Consider the following 17442-nt stretch of genomic DNA (forward strand, 5'->3'; position numbering starts at 1 on the left):
TTCATTTATGCATTGCATTCAAGCTTTGCATTATTTTATCCATCTTTACATCGCCATATCTTCTGCATACAAATTCCAAATTCTCTTAATTTTATTTCCATTTGTATTCTTAATTTCATGATATACTTAAAAATTATCAAATTACCCTTATGGTCATGTGGTATTTTAACATAGACCGCAAGGTATATTACCCACTTACTTACATTTATAATACATAAAATTTAATCCATCGTTACAAAACAAATTGAAACTAATCTAATAACTATGTTAAAAAGGCATTAGATTTTTATAATTAAATATAAAATTCCATTCAAAGAAATCAAAAAAATTGCCATGGGTCCAATGGCATAATAGGTATTGAACCATAGTTTCCATCAAAGAACCAATAAAACTAAATGGGTATGAACAAGCAAAAAAATCAATAGCGTTAATTTAAATATTCAAAAATGGCTCTAATACCACTAGAAACTGATGATTTAGCTACGGATTAGCTACATAATTTTCGATTTTTCGATTTTTCAGGTACCAAACGTCGTTTTTTCGCTTCGTTTTTTTATTACCTCTATTATACATGATCACCAAGTTATAGCTATTAATATCATTCATAACGTTGTGTACACCTTCAAGATCAAGTACTCGTTTCACAGTTTAACATTGTAATGCCTACGGATTATTCTTATTTTTGGTTTTTCGGGCACCAAATGTCGTTTTTTTCGCTTCGTTGTTTTCACACCTCTATTATACATGATTATATATATTTTCACAAACTTATAGCTTTTAATATCATTTATAAAGTCGTGTGCACATACGGCATCCATTACTCGTTTAATGGTTTAGCACTATAAGTTGGTGAATACGTTCACACACATCTCACAAACAAGTATACATACATGTACACATATACCAAAACTCATTCATGTATATAAATATACATATACAAACATAAATAATACATACGTTCTTAGATAACAAGCAAAAGATGCGAAACACATAGATAATATTCCAAAAAGAAGTGTGGAATTGGGTGAGCTACTTCAACCGTTGGTAACCTGCCCTTTGTTTTTATGCAATTTTAAAACAATATTAAAACAATCACTCTCGCAATAAGAAAGTTGATGTTTGTCAGCCACAAGTTCATCTACAACCTGAAATTCAACATTCCATTTCAGTTTTTGGAAATCTGGACTGAAACTGTTGGTGAAAGAAAGTAGAAGAAAAAATAGTTGAATCTTGATGGTAACTAAATTTTCTTGATTTCTTTAATAGCAACCTACTTCATTGCTTAGTGATTGGATGCCCAATAGAGGCACACAAAATCACATTTTTTGTGTTGTGTTAATTTGTATGTGGCTGTATGATATTAATATGCTATGCATCTTCATGAAAAGCTTTGTAGCATAGGTTCTGAGAACTCTCTTGAAGACCTGCCACCCAAAAATCACATAGTTTTCAATTACCATAAAAAAAACACAATTTAAATTTCAAAAATAAAAAAGTTTAATATGTCTAAAACCAAAAGAGTAATAACAGCAAATAAGATTATTTTAAGATAGAAAATGTTATAGGATCATTATATAAGTTGCGCTTAAATTAATAGTAAATTTTTTTCAATTTTGGACATTATTTAAGATATATGTAATGTTTTTGTTCATGTTTTACGCAAAATGACTACATTACCCTTTTATTTATAACAAAACAGAAAAGGGTAATTATTTGAGATATATGTGATGCTTTTGTTCATGTTTTAAGCAATTGATAATATTACCCTTTGATTTAAAATTAAATAAAAAACCAAAAAAGGGTAATGTAGCCATTTTACTTGGAACATGACCAAAACCATTACAAAAAAGAAAATTTTTTGTAATTTATTTTTAAATTAGAAAAAAAATAGAAAAGAGTACCTAGTTAACAATCAGCTTCAAATGTGATAAACTTACAAAAGTTTAAGTAGACCCCTTTCATAATTCTACTACTACAAAGAGAACAGTGGGTGTTCTTCACTCAAGAAACATAGAAATTGGTTGGAAGTCAGCATGAGGCAGGAGAATCCACTATAGAAATTGATTTTGCAGTTTATCAATTCGAATAATGCACATCAGTTTCTTCAGTTTTTATGGATTATTTTTATTGGAAGAGCAGACAATAGAGAAGTACAAACGTAACAATCAAATGTAATAAAAAGCTAAAGGAATATGGAAAAAAGGGAGAAAATGATAATATGACTTTCAGTAGTTGACGAAATTCGACTATAATTTTTCTTACAACATCCACTACATTCATCAAACAACCATGATTTTCACTTGAAAAACATAAAAATATAATTTTTTTCATAAATTCCAAAGTGAAGATGTAACATCCGGAATTCCAAGTATTATATTTTATCATTTATTTTGAGGAAAAGGGAGGGACTCGACGAGTTGAGTCGTAGACTCGTCGAGTAGGGTCACTAATGCTGACTGGATTAATGAACGGACTCGACGAGTCGGGAAGGGTGAACTCGACGAGTCCGCGTTGTGGATTGAAACCCTAATTCTTGGGGTCTGTGCCCTATTTAAAGGCCTTTATGGCCTCCATTTGCGGCTACCAGTCCAGAGAGAGATACCCTAGCAATTGTGAGCGAGTTGTGAGAGAGTTTGAGCCTTTTTTATCATATTTGGTGTGATTTTGCAAAGAAGAAAGTGTTTCCAACAAGGGTAATTCAAGAGGATTGCATTTCAGGGGGCTTCCAGCTTGGATCTTCAAGTTTGAGGTAGCTATTCGATCCTATCCTTCTGTTTTGATTAAGAGCATTGAATTTAGGGTTTTCTATACCATTTTATGGCTTGTTTAGATGATTTTAGTGTCCCATTGAGTGCTAAACTCTAGATCTGGACCTTTTGAGGTCCAAAGAGCCTGAACCATGCTGCTTTTTGTGGTTCTATGGAGGAAATGGACGTAGGTTGCCATGTTAGAAGAGATTTCACCAAAATATGCCTAGAGTGCCTTGAATGTGTACAAAGATTTGACCTTTACGTGTTTATTGGTCATGGGGAAGTCAGATCTATAGATTAGAGAAGCAGATCCGACCTCAGGAGGTCAGATGAGTGTTTTCATAGGAGGAACTCGCCGAGCCCATAAGGGACTCGACGAGTCGAGTCGGGTGGCCTCGCAATTCGCGAGCTGTGATAACCCGTTGAGTGTTGGGTTGACTCAGCGAGTCGAGTGAGGACGAGGGACGAAGAGGACACGCATGAACTTGCCGAGTCAAACGAGTGCACTCGACGAGTCTGGTCAAAGTTTGACCGTTGACTTTTGTTGACTTTTAGGGTTTAGTCAGTGTTTGTACTTATGAGCCATTAGAGGGGTAGAATGGTCTTTTACCCTTCTTAGAGAAATTATAGAGAGGGGTTAGCCTAGCCTTTAGAATTTGTATTAATTAGAGTAATTATTTATGTGAGTAGGCGGAGGCTAGTGCAGTATTTCAGAGTCCGAGGTTTACCGAGTTATCCGAGGTGAGTCTTCTCACTATATTTTACCTAGAGTGGCAATTAGAGTTATGTGACAGAGTATATTGTATGTTATGTGTTATCTATATGATTCTATGCTATATGTGATTCAGAGTTTACAGAGTTAGGACCGCATGGTCCACAAAGTTATGGGACTGGAGGGTCCCACTGAGACACTTTGACCAGAGAGTCATACAGAGTTATAGCCTCGAGCGACTAATATGTGTTGCATGTGGTATTTTGGGGAACTCACTAAGCATTTATGCTTACAGTGTTTGGTGTTTTGTGTTTCAGGTACCAGTAAGGATCGCGGGAAGGCGCCAGCATGATCAGTACACACATGAGGAGTCTTTATACTTTATGATCTTGGGTTGTGTTATGGATTGATATGTGAAACGATGAGATTTTATAATATTTATGAATGAAAATATGTTTTAAAATGTGAAAATTTGTTTGTAAAATTTCGGTGTTACAAGTTGGTATCAGAGCTTTGGTTTGAGGGATTCAGATGCATATTCGAGCGCATTTGAACTCAAACTGAGGATTTGAGGGATTTTTTCGAAATAAAACAAATTTTTATAAAAGAGAAAAAAAAAGGTTTTGAAAAGAGCAGAGTAGAGCAGTGTGTACGATCAGCCAGCGCCCGAACGGTGATTTCCCAAATTACCCTTATATTATGTGATATGAGATATGAGATAATATGGTGTGCATGCTAGAGTAGGTTAGGTATTCCTATTAGGATTAGAGTGGCCTGATTTGTGATGCCTTAGCCTAGGGGTTTTGCTTCTAGGAGATGCTTAAGAGTGAGTAGATAGCAGGGAGGAGCTATGAGAGATCTGCTAGAGAGTAGACTATGAATAGTGAGACTAGAGTACTTGGGATTTGGAATCCAAGGAGGAGGACTTGCGGTGAGCACTGATGCGGTGTGGACAGTAGTATTGGGCTCATACTATTGAAGACACCGGATCGGTGCACAGCCCAAGTAAGAATCCTTAGGGTACCAGGGATTAAGTAGGAATGGGATATCGAGTGCGTGTACACTCGAGTGAGTATCTGATGTTTTGTGTTGTATTTCAGAGAGACATCATGGTTGGGACACGCCACACACCTGAGAGCAGTGGTGTTAGTGATGAGGAGATCCGCAGGTTGATTCGTGGGGAGGAGGTTGTTGCCATCCGCGTAGAGATTCCAGAGATGTTCGGGTCTATTAAGACCATGTTGATTGACACTTTTGATGAGAGATACGCAGCGGTTACTGAGGCTGCAGCCGCTGCAGCTACCACAGCCGTTGCTGCTGCCAGACCTCAGGGTGGTGATTCGTTGTTGTTTCGAGAGTTCAGTAACACGAAGCCAACAGCATTTGATGGGACGCAGGATCCGATTGCTGCGATGAGATGGGTTTCTGATATTGAGGGATGCTTCTATACGTGTTCATGTCCGGAGCATCTGAGGGTTCGGTTCGCGCTGAACCAGCTTTGCTTGGGAGCGAAGGACTGGTGGAAGTTTGTTATAGCACACTATTCACTTGTTGAGCTTGCTGCGGTGACTGGGAGAGGTTCACCGCCATGTTCCGTGATAAGTACGTTCCCCTGATGGAGAGGGAGTGACTAACCCAGGAGTTTTTGACCCTCAAGCAGGATACTGAGTCTGTTACTGTGATCACCTGGATGTTCCATGAAAGAGTGATGTTCTGCCCTGAGCACGTGCCTACCGAGCAGGCACGTATGAGTCGGTATCTGAGTATTCTGAAGAAGGACATACAAGAGTTCGTGGCGAACTCGTCTTACCGAACATTTGCCGAGCTCCAGGAAAATGCTCGGAAGAGGGAGATAGAGCTGGAGACTCATGCTAGAGAGGAGACGGAGTCTCAGGAGAGGGATCGGCGGCCGGATCAGTCCCAGCCGGTAGCCAAGCGGGCCAAGCCCGCCGATTCGAGAGGGGGTTTGTAGAGCAGGGTCTTGCTACAAGTGTGGCAAGGAGGGGCACATGGCCAAGGATTGCCCCAAGGGGTTTGCAGTCTATTTTCACTACAACCAGACCGGACACCGGAAGACTGAATGTCCGCAGTTGCGGGGGTCATCCCAGGGGGGATCACAGGGATCTGCCCCTGCTGTCGTTCGAGCTGCAGAGAGTCGGCCAGTGAAGGCCGAGGTGCCAAAGGCTCACGGGAGAGCCTTCCAGTTGACAGCGGAGGAGGTCCGCGCAGCGCCAGATGTTGTGGTTGGTATGTATTCTTTCATATATCTATTTGAGTTTGTGGTGTTATGCTTATATGTTGATATGCGTAGGTACATTTCTTGTGAGTTATGTACCTGCGTTGGTGTTATTTGACTCGGGTGCAAGTCGGTCTTTTGTATCATCAGCCTTTAGGTCAGCACATCAGTATCTATCAAGAGGCATTGAGTCGACCTCTGCGAGTTTCCATAGCTGACGAGCGAGCGGTGTATGCCACTGATGTGATTCGGGGATGTGTACTCAAGATCTTCGGCGTCGAGTTTCCGATTGATTTGGTCCCGATTGCGATGGGTGATGTTTTTGTCATCGTGGGCATGGACTGGTTAAGCAGATTTGGAGCGGTTATCGACTGCGAGCGACAGTTGGTGACCATACGAGACCCTAGTGGGGGAGTTCTTATGGTTTATGGAGAGGGTACCCGTTCCGGGTCAGCATTTTGTTTGACCGCTAGAGTGAGGCAGAGCCTACAGCAGGGCTGCAGTGGGTTTATGGCGTATGTGGTGGATACGAGAGTAGATGCAGAGAGACCGAGGTCGGTCGATGAGGTCCCGATAGTGCGTGAGTTCCCGAATGTTTTCCCCGAAGAGTTGTCGGGTGTGCTTCCCGAGAGGCAGGTAGAGTTTTGTATCAATTTGGTTTCAGGGGCAGCGCCTATCACCAAGGCGCCCTATTGCCTTGCGCCTCCAGAGATGCAGGAGTTATCCTCACAGCTTCAGGAGCTGCTGGGGAAGGGGTTTATTCGGCCGAATAGCTCGCCATGGGGAGCGTCGATCCTTTTTTTCAAGAAAAAGGATGGTTTACACCAAATGTGCATTGATTACCGAGAGTTGAACAAGTTGACGGTGAAGAACCGTTACCCCTTACCAAGGATCGACGATTTATTCGATCAGTTGTAGGGAGCATCTTGGTTCTCCAAGATTGATCTGAGGTCTGGATACCATCAGATGAGGGTGCGTGAGGAGGATATCCAGAAGACGGCGTTCAGGACTCGTTATGGGCATTACGAGTTCGTGGTGATGCCTTTCGGGCTCACCAATGCACCAGCGGCATTCACGGATCTCATGAACAGAGTGTGTAGGCCGATGTTGGATCGTTCGGTGATCGTGTTCATTGATGACATATTGGTGTATCGAGATCCAGAGGGCAGCATGAGGAGCATTTGAAGGAGATCCTCGGAGTTCTGAGATCTGAGAGGCTTTACGCCAAATTCTCCAAGTGCGATTTCTGGTTACGAGAGGTCCAGTTCTTAGGACACCTCGTCAACCAGAATGGGATATTGTTCGATCCAACCAAGATTGAGGCGGTGATGAGTTGGGAGGTGCCGAGATCCCCTTCAGAGATAAGGAGTTTTCTGGGGTTGCCGGCTATTATCGGAGATTTATCAGAGATTTCTCCAAGATTGTTGTTCCTCTCACCAGGTTGACCCAGAAGGGCGTAGCATTTGGGGCCCAGAGCAACAGGACTCATTCAAGACACTTCGCCCGAGATTATGCGAAGCCCCAATATTAGCCCTTCCGGAGGGGATGGAGGATTTTGTGGTATATTGTGACGCGTCGATATCAGGATTGGGTGTGGTGCTGATGTAGGGAGGTCATGTGATAGCATACGCATCGAGGCAGTTGAAGCCTCATGAGACGAGATATCACACTCATGATCTGGAGTTGGAGGTTGTGGTGTTCGCCCTCAAGATCTGGCGTCACTATTTGTATGGGGTTCGATGTACCATATACACGGATCACAAGAGCTTGAAGTATCTGATGGATCAGCCCAACCTGAACATGAGCCAGAGGAGATGGCTGGATGTGGTACAGGATTATGAGTGTGAGATCCTGTACCACCCGGGCAAGGTTAATGTGGTAGTCGATGCCCTGAGTCGCAGCGCGGAGAGTGCCTCGGTACGGGATGTTTGTTTGAGAATGACAGTGATGACTCCAGTGTCGGACACCATTCGGGAGGCCCAGGTAGAGGCCATGAGACCAAAGAACCGCAAAAGAGAGCGGGTGATCGGACAGATATCTGAGTTTGTTGCCGATAGCCGTAGACTTATGACCTTTCAGTGTCGGATTTGTGTGCCGTATAAAGGCGGGGCACGTACCATTCTGATGGAGGAGGCGCATAGATCGAGATTCTCGATCCATCCCGGGGACACTAAGATGTATTTAGACCTGGAGAGGGAGTATTGGTGGCCCTGTATGAAGAGGGATGTTGCGTTGTTTGTAGATAGATACTTGACCTATCGCAGGGTGAAGGTCGAGCACCAGCGTCCGCATGGCAAGTTGCAGCCACTTGAGGTTCCCGAGTGGAAGTGGGAACAGATTTCCATGGATTTTATCACCAAATTGCCGAGGACTACGAGGGGAGTCAATGAAATTTGGGTGATTGTTGATCGGCTGACGAAGAGCGCTCACTTCCTTGCTATTAGTGAGAGCTTTTCTACTGAGAGGCTGGCAGAGTTATATGTAAGAGACGTGGTATCACGGCATGGAGTGCCGATCTTGATCGTGTCAGATTGAGATGTGCGTTTCACTTCCATATTCTGGAAGAAATTCCATGAGGAGTTGGGTACAAGGCTACATTTTAGTACCAAATACCACCCACATACGGACGGTCAGAGTGAGCGGACGATTCAGACGTTCGAAGACATGTTGCGAGCATGTGTGATGGACTTCGGAGGAAGTTGGGACACGTATTTGCCATTGGCTGAGTTTTCTTATAACAACAGCCACCATTCGAGTATCAGCATGCCTCCCTTTGAGTTGTTGTACGAGAGGAGGTATCGGACTCCCATATGTTGGGGAGAGGTCAGGCAGCACTGAGTTAGTGCTTCAGACGACTGAGCAGATTCAGCAGGTCAGACAGAGGTTGTTAACAGCTCAGAGTCGCCAAAAGAGTTATGCAGATAGGCGACAATCCGAGTTTGAGTTCCAGGTGGGGGATTTCGTTCTCCTGAAGGTATCTCCTTGGAAGGGAGTGATCTGATTCATGAAGAGGGGCAAGCTGGCGCCCCGGTACATCGACCCTTTCAGGGTGACTACGAGGGTAGGAGGGGTAGCATATCGTCTGGAGCTACCTGCGGAGTTGATTCAGATCCATGATACCTTCCACGTGTCTCAGTTGAGGAAGTGTATAGCCGACGAGACGATGGTGGTACCATTGGAGGATATCCAGGTGGATGTCAACCTGAATTATGTTGAGAGGCCTGTTGCGATTGTGGATCGGAAGATCAAGGTTCTGAGGAACAGGGAGGTGCCCCTGGTGCAGGTCCAATGGCAACATCGGAGAGGATCCGAGCTAACTTGGGAGCCAGAGTTAGAGATGCGTGACTAGCATCCAGAGTTGTTTGTGGAGTAAGGCTTCGAGGGTGAAGTCTGATTCTAGTGGGGGAGAATTGTAACATCTGGAATTCCAAGTATTATATTTTATCATGTATTTTGAGGAAAAGGGAGGGACTCGACGAGTTGAGTCATAGACTCGTCGAGTAGGACTGCGAATGCTGACTGGATTAATGAACGGACTCGACGAGTCGGGAAGGGTGGAATCGACGAGTCCGCGCTGTGGATTGAAACCCTAATTCTCGGGGTCTGTTCCCTATTTAAAGGCTTTTATGGCCTCCATTTGCGGCTACCAGTCCAGAGAGAGATGCCCTAGCGATTGTGAGAGAGTTTGAGCCTTTTTGATCATATTTGGTGTGATTTTGCAAAGGAGAAAGTGTTTCCATCAAGGGGAGGTCAAAAGGATTGCATTTCAGGGGGTTTCCAGCTTGGATCTTCAAGTTTGAGGTAGCTATTCGATCCTATCCTTCTGTTTTGATTAAGAGCATTGAATTTAGGGTTTTCTATACCATTTTATGGCTTGTTTAGATGATTTTAGTGTCCCATTGAGTGCTAAACTCTAGATCTGGACCTTTTGAGGTCCAAAGAGCCTGAACCATGCTGCTTTTTGTGGTTCTATGGAGGAAATGGACGTAGGTTGCCATGTTAGAAGAGATTTCACCAAAATATGCCTAGAGTGCCTTGAATGTGTACAAAGATTTGACCTTTACGTGTTTATTGGTCATGGGGAAGTCAGATCTATAGATTAGAGAAGCAGATCCGACCTCAGGAGGTCAGATGAGTGTTTTCATAGGAGGAACTCGCCGAGCCCATAAGGGACTCGACGAGTCGAGTCGGGTGGCCCCGCGATTCGCGACCTGTGATAACCTGTTGAGTGTAGGGTTGACTCAGCGAGTCGAGTGAGGACCAGGGACGAAGAGGACACGCATGAACTCGCTGAGTCACACGAGTGCACTCGACGAGTCTGGTCAAAGTTTGACCGTTGACTTTTGTTGACTTTTAGGGTTTAGTCAGTGTTTGGACTTATGAGCAATTAGAGGGGTAGAATGGTCTTTTACCCTTATTAGAGAACTTATAGAGAGGGGTTAGCCTAGCCTTTAGAAGTTGTATTAATTAGAGTAGTTATTTATGTGAGTAGGCGGAGGCTAGTGCAGTATTTCAGAGTCCGAGGTTTACCGAGTTATCCGAGGTGAGTCTTCTCACTATATTTTACCTAGAGTGGCAATTAGAGTTATGTGACAGAGTATATTGTATGCTATGTGTTATCTATATGATTCTATGCTATATATGATTCAGAGTTTACAGAGTTAGGATCGAATGGTCCATAGAGTTAGGACCAGAGGGTCCACAGAGTTATGGGACTGGAGGGTCCCACTTAGACACTTTGACTAAAGGGTCATACAGTGTTATAGCCTCAATTGTCTAATATGTGTTGCATGTGGTATTTTGGGGAACTCACTAAGCATTTATGCTTACAGTGTTTGGTGTTTTGTGTTTCAGGTACTAGTGAGGATCGTGGGAAGGCGCCGGCATGATAAATACACATATGAGGAGTCTTTATAATTTATGATCTTGTGTTGTGTTATGAATTGATATGTGAAACGATGAGATTTTATAATATTTATGAATGAAAATATGCTTTAAAATGTGAAAAATTGTTTGTAAAATTTCGGTGTTAGAGAAGAATCGCCAAGAGTTACAAATCTTGAATAATTACACCCGTTAAATGACATAAATTAGTCTTTAAACGATCAACCAGTTCACTTTATGATACAAAATCTTAAAGAAACTCGACCAATAATAAGTTTGTGATTTTTGAAAAAATTGAAAAAAGGAATGGATTCAAGAAACTTTGAAGAGTTTAATAACACATAGTTCATAATTTGTCCAACAAATTACCAAAAATACCGCTTTTGCATTACCAGATTGCCATTACTTTCAAAATTAGTACTTTCTAATTTCAAGAGCTTTATGTAAACTCCAAATACAAAGATTCATTCTACAGGTTCATAATAATTTTTTTTAATTTAAAATTCATTAATGAAAAAGAACAAATATATACATACGGATTTGCAAAAAAACCACCATAAACATTTTGAGGGATGTGGTTCGGATGAAGCCGAATATAATGAAGAATAATGGACCTGCATATGTATATGAAAAGGGTGTTTAGTGTTAATTTAAACCTTTGAAACATGTTTAGATTTAACATATTAAACAATATATATAAAAGAATAATTAAAAAAATATCCATATTTTTCACCATCTTTGACGACTTTTAAAGCCGTTAACCTTTTTGCAAAATGAACAAATCCAAACTTCTGTTTGCCGACTGCCATTGTAGGTGACATTACAAACTTTGTGACTTTCCTATGGTGTTGAAATAATGCCCTAAGATGCTCTATTTATGTGTTCTCTGGAATATTGTTCACATAAAATGCCCTCACCTATGAAAAAACAAAAAATGTTGTTATTTTCACATTTTAATGCATTAAATTTACATGAAACGAACAAAAGTTTGCAATAATAAACGTATATGTGTATATGTTTCTAAAAACCAATTCAACGATGTTGGGTTCAGGTCAAAAGTAAAAAATCTTAACATGTCAAAAGTCAGAATGGACGGATATCACTTTGCCAATATAGAACTTAACAATAATAACAAATGGTAGAATAGATAAGTATAATTGTATAATATTTATTCATTAAAGTTTACCTGAACAACAACAAAATGATAAGGTGTTAAATAGCATGGTCATAATACACTTAATCCAAACAACACCTAAAGAGGAAAAAAAGATGAACAGCTTAGTCGTGTATTTGAGATCTTGAATATGTAGTCAAAAGATACTGTAGATGAGAATGAAATTATATCAACAGTGTAAATTTCATTTTTATGCAGATTTAAAAGTAGTTGTTATTGAATGAAGCTAGTGTAGTGGATGATAGAATATAACTAATCTTACCGGTTCTTTGAAGCATTTCATCAAGCACGTGCATCCTCAAATATGCAAAGTTTGAACAACAAAAACAATACAATCCTTCTTTAAGTAAGTACCTTTTTAAGTCGCCAACATTTGAAAACAACACCAGCTGAAGGGAAGATATAGGATGCTAAGCACTTGACAAATCTATTAAAGAACATACAATAAAGGAAACCAAATGTATTTTTTTACACACTCTTCTGATTTCTGAACAGATTAATTAACCATAGCCACAATTCCACTTCAAAACTCTCTCCTACGATTTTCATAAAAAAAAATGGAACACAAATTAAAAAACCTAACAATTTCCTATGAGTGCTGAGAAAGAAAAGACATATTTCAATCCAAATTTTGAAAACATCGAGAAATTGGGCGAGGATACTTGCTGATTATTTCAATGTTGAAAATAGTCAGGAAATTGAGGAACGATGATGCTTTGTTTCATCCTCTCGATTTCTTATGACTCATCTTGAAGGGTCGCCACAACAGCCTTTCAACCGGTAAGGAAAGTTCAACCCCACATGACCTCCAGCCACTGCCACCGGCAGCCAACGCCATCGCACCACCACCAGCATCAACATTGATATGTGTTATTAGTTGTTGTTGATTTCATGTCGAAATCAGCTTTGAAGGTAGTTATTTTCCAGAGTGAAGCAATGAAGCGGGATAATGGCGGTGGGAGAGAGAATAATGGTGAAAGAGAGCCGATATGGGCGTCCTTCCACTTTCTTTGTCATCGCGTTCACCCATATTTGTGTACATCTAAAAATTAAAGACGGAGAATGGATTTCACTTCCAGGCGGTGGATAATAAAAATCGATGTTGTACGCGTTTATAGATGGGCAAATAGATACAACAGTAGGAAGTAGATGTGGAGAAGAAGAGTCGATGCCCTCAACACGGCCGCCGTCAGCGAAAGGTTGAAGAAGGGAGAGGAATGATCAATCGGAAGAAAGACAAAAAAAGGCCAGATTATTAATCAAAGAACTGGACGACTTCTTCTCTAAAGAAAGATCAAATAAACATTATAGGAGGTGGTGGAAAGCGGTGGAAGAGGTGAGATGCAGACACGTAGTACATTAATCAGAAGAGATAAAGAAGAAGATGTCGACAGCAACCCAATCCCCATTGGTATAAAGAGTCGATGCCATTAGAAGTAAATTCTAAGTAAAAAAATCATTTAACAACGAAACAACAAAAAAAAACTGAAGACAAATAGGGAAAGTAGAAGGACCGAAGAAGACAAAAAGCAAGAATCTTAGTACAGGACCGAAATAGACAAAATAGTTGCAAGTTTACTGTTGCTAACTTAGGAGATTTTTATTATATATATATATATATATATATATATATATATATATATATATATATATATATATATATATATATATATATATATATATATGTGTGTGTGTGTGTGTGGAAAAAGTGAGTATACCCTTAAGGGTATATAAGCTTAGGTATCCAAACTCACAATACTACGTCGTTATGTATCATATATATACATTGTAATTGACCAATGTTCTTATAATTCAACTTCTAACTTGATTTACTTCCAAGATTTTTATACATTTCACATTTATCTTCCTCTTACATAATTTTCATTTTTAACTATAATATATATAGTCTAGTAGGTACTCGGCAAAAAGATATGATATAAGATGAAGATAATAGTGAAATTTCGAAAAATCTTGAAAATAAATCAAGTTAGGGTTGAAGTTTAAGAACATTATAATGAATATATCAAACAAAACGGCGTATTATGGTGGGTTTGGGTACCTAAGGTTATATACCCTTAAGGGTATATTAACTTTTCCATATATATATATATATATATATATATATATATATATATATATATATATATATATATATATATAGGGGAATGATCAAATGAGAACACCTAAAAGGTTGAGGATACGAGAACAATTTTGGACCAATCAATATATAAAGGCATATTAGTAATTGTATATTTTAATTAAATTAAAATAAAATAAAAGTCAATCAAATTACCTTAAATTTAGGATCAGTTACCAAAAAAGAAATAAATATTTGATTTTTTATTTTTCTTATTAATGGAATATAAAAAAATATCTTTACCAAAATTTATTTTAAAACTGAAAATAAAATTAGTTTTTTTCTTTAAAAAAAATAATTTTTTTCTCATATTTCACGTTTTTTTGTGTTCAAAAAAATAAATAGAAATTGAACCCCAAATTAATACATTTGTATTCATAAATAATTTGTTTTTTCAAAAAACCTGATACTACTCCAATCAAAAATGGATACACATCAGTTTACAAGTAATCAAATTCCTTTTTTCAATCAACTGAAAATAAAAAGAGTGTAAAAATTATCATTTATTCATAAAAAGATCACATCTAATCATAAATAAATACACTAATTAACACATGATTACACTGTTATTCATAAATGAATACACTGTTATTAACAAATAAGTACCCTGTTATTCAGAAATGAATATATGAATACCTCTAATCATAAATAAATACATTCATTCACACATGAATGCACTGCTATTCGCAAATGAATACACTGCTATTTATAAATAAATATACATTCTAACATAAATGAATTCATCGTAATATAATATAACTTACATCTAAAAAAATATAGAACATAATACAATTTTTCATTCTCCTCTAGCTCAAATTCTTCACCTTTCATCTTCTCAAAAAAATCCAAAGTACCTCCACAAAACCCATATGGAAGAACTCTCAGAACCTTCATAGTCAGTTCAAAACTTTCTCTGGCATCTCTCTGATTAGCAATAAAGCATTGGATATTAACAATATAGTTTACCTTTGTCGAGCATTCAAACGTAACAGAAAAATTCAAAGAAATTCCCATGAAGAAGGTTGGCCTGTTATCAGATTACACAGAAAATTCATCCATTTTTCACAGGTTATTTGCAAGCACAGATTTAACGAAAACATGATCAACTGATTCTACATCAGAATTACAGAAAAGAGATCACAAATTTTGGACAACAATACCCTTGTCCAAATTTTGGACAATAATAATTGGATAGATAGATTTCAATTTAACACAAAAAAGTTGCAAATCAGATTGCTTGAGCTAATAAGTTTTTTTCCATGTGCCTAAACAAATGTTAGTAAAAAAAAAAGGAGTCAAAAGTAAAATTACCTTGTTTTGTCTCTGATTGAAGTGTCTCCTGGCCAAAAAAAACATGTATGTTCTCGGACGGGAGCCCACCTGAGCCAACCTCTATAATGAAATTGTTGCAATTCATCATAAGATCTTTTTTTCATTCCTCTATATTTCCCAGTTAAAAAGATGATGATGAGAAAAATGACATCCAAAGGCTGAGTAGATCCAACAGTTAGGGCTTTAAAGTGAAAGAGATGGAGATCAAAAAGAAATTGAATTTGAGACTGGTTAAAATGGAAGCAATCACGTGAAGAGAAAATAGACATGAACAAATTAAAAAGTACATATGAATCCTATAATGTAATTAGATTCATACATGAATATATACCACTAATCTTGATTGAATACACCACTAATCATAAATAAATACAAAGTATAAATTACACTTAGCCATTTAAATTCTTAAACTCATAGAAAAAATTTACATAGTTATTTTAGTTGCAACAAAATTCTGAATTTAAGCTCATAGATTAACAAAATTTTAAATGATGACAATTAAAGAGGATCATATACGAGCTCAATAGGTTCTAAAAAATAAGAAACCAAAATGCTTATTATGGAAAAAGCAACCAAGTGTAAAAGCCGATTTCTTTTGAAGTTCAAAATACGCAGAAGTCGCCCAAGAAACATGAAACATAAATTCATTGATAAGGAAACAAAAATAAAAGTTTATAATTACCACATTGGTTGCGAGTCAAAGGAATTTTATTTTGGTTCTTGTTCCACTATCAGCAAGCAATCCTTGAAATCTTTGGTGATGGATTGGCGGCCGAACCAAAAACAATATCCGACCTAGAAACACCGGCTAAACCAGAAACGCATTGAGGTGCCGACTTGCAATGCTCCGATTAGGAATGTGACAAACAATGGTGCGATGGAGGAAGGCTGAGGGAGGAAGAGATTAGGGTTGTGACAGATGATGGCGAGATGATGATGGTGCGATTAGGAAGAAATCGTGGAATACAGATGATGGGAGGCGGCTTATTGATTCAACCCTAGAGAGAGAAAGAGAAAGAGATGAAGTGGGGGCAAGTAATTTGAACGGAAATATGAGAGAGATTTAGAAATTATAGGAACGAGTTAAAGTTGCAATTACCATTATAGTCTTATGACCTTTTACAAGTCACACTTTAATATCTATGGTTTTAGAATTTACATAAATGACACGTTTGATAATAGCCTCATATCTGAATATTTAGATGGTCTAGATCCGTTCTCGCATTCTCAACCTTTTAGGTGTTCTCATTTGATCCTACTCATATATATATATATATATATATATATATATATATATATATATATATATATATATATATATATATATATATATATGTGTGCATGTATGATTGATTATGGACCAATCATTTTAGTTATTTTAAGAAAGTAATTAATGCATATTACATGTTGAAGATATAATGGGTATTAATTACATCTTCAGCATTTAATATGCATTAATTACTTTCTTAAAATAACTAAAATGATTGGTCCAGAATCAATCATACATGCACACAATATATATATATATATATATATATATATATATATATATATATATATATATATAGGGTTAGGTTATTTTGTTTTCACTATCTACTGTGTGCATGTATGATTGATTCTGGACCAATCATTTTAGTTATTTTAAGAAAGTAATTAATGCATATTACATGTTGAAGATATAATGGGTATTAATTACATCTTCAGCATTTAATATGCATTAATTACTTTCTTAAAATAACTAAAATGATTGGTCCACGATCAGTTATACATGCATACAATAGATAATGAAAACATTTGAACCTAACTTTCTCTCTCTCTCTCTCTCTCTCTATATATATATATATATATATATATATATATATATATATATATATATATATATATATATATATATAGGGTAAAGTGAATATACCTAACAACCTTATATAAGCTTAGGTACCTAACCACATCATACTATGTAATTTTGTATCATAATTGCATTGTAATCACCCAAAGTTCTTAAAATTCAACCTCATAACTTGATTGCTTCCAAAATCTTTGGACTTTCACCATTATTTTCCTTCAACTGACGTCTTTCTATCGGAGACCCCCTGGTGGGCTTCATATACTACCATTACAAATCAAATGGTGTAGGAAGAATATAATGGTGAATGTCTGAAAATCTTGGAAGTAAATCAAGTTAAGGGTTGAAGTTTAAGAACCTTAGACGATTGCAAT

The 17442-nt window shown here is 38.0% G+C and overlaps 2 long non-coding RNA genes across 10 annotated transcripts; both read right to left on the minus strand.

Annotated features, from left to right (window-relative positions):
• Positions 1-10997: 10997 nt before the first annotated feature.
• Positions 10998-13174, minus strand: LOC111897995 (uncharacterized). Of its 7 annotated transcripts, XR_006187514.2 has the most exons (4): positions 12419-13174; positions 12111-12183; positions 11769-11834; positions 11189-11499 (listed from the first exon to the last, which is right to left on the minus strand). It is a non-coding gene; the product is annotated as an uncharacterized LOC111897995 (long non-coding RNA). The 7 variants fall into 7 exon arrangements; XR_008226361.1 differs by having other exon boundaries at positions 10998-11196; positions 11345-11499; positions 11769-13174; XR_006187515.1 differs by having other exon boundaries at positions 10998-11196; positions 11316-11499; positions 11769-13174.
• A 1266-nt stretch (positions 13175-14440) lies between these two features.
• On the minus strand, positions 14441-16240 carry LOC111897990 (uncharacterized). 3 transcript variants are annotated; one of them, XR_002852449.1, is made up of 2 exons: positions 15908-16240; positions 14441-15333 (listed from the first exon to the last, which is right to left on the minus strand). It is a non-coding gene; the product is annotated as an uncharacterized LOC111897990 (long non-coding RNA). The 3 variants fall into 3 exon arrangements; XR_006187019.1 differs by having other exon boundaries at positions 14441-15383; XR_006187018.1 differs by having other exon boundaries at positions 14441-15406.
• Positions 16241-17442: the final 1202 nt, after the last annotated feature.

The sequence above is a fragment of the Lactuca sativa genome, chromosome 9 (assembly GCF_002870075.4).
Source record: "Lactuca sativa cultivar Salinas chromosome 9, Lsat_Salinas_v11, whole genome shotgun sequence".
Classification (NCBI taxonomy): Eukaryota; Viridiplantae; Streptophyta; class Magnoliopsida; order Asterales; family Asteraceae; genus Lactuca; species Lactuca sativa.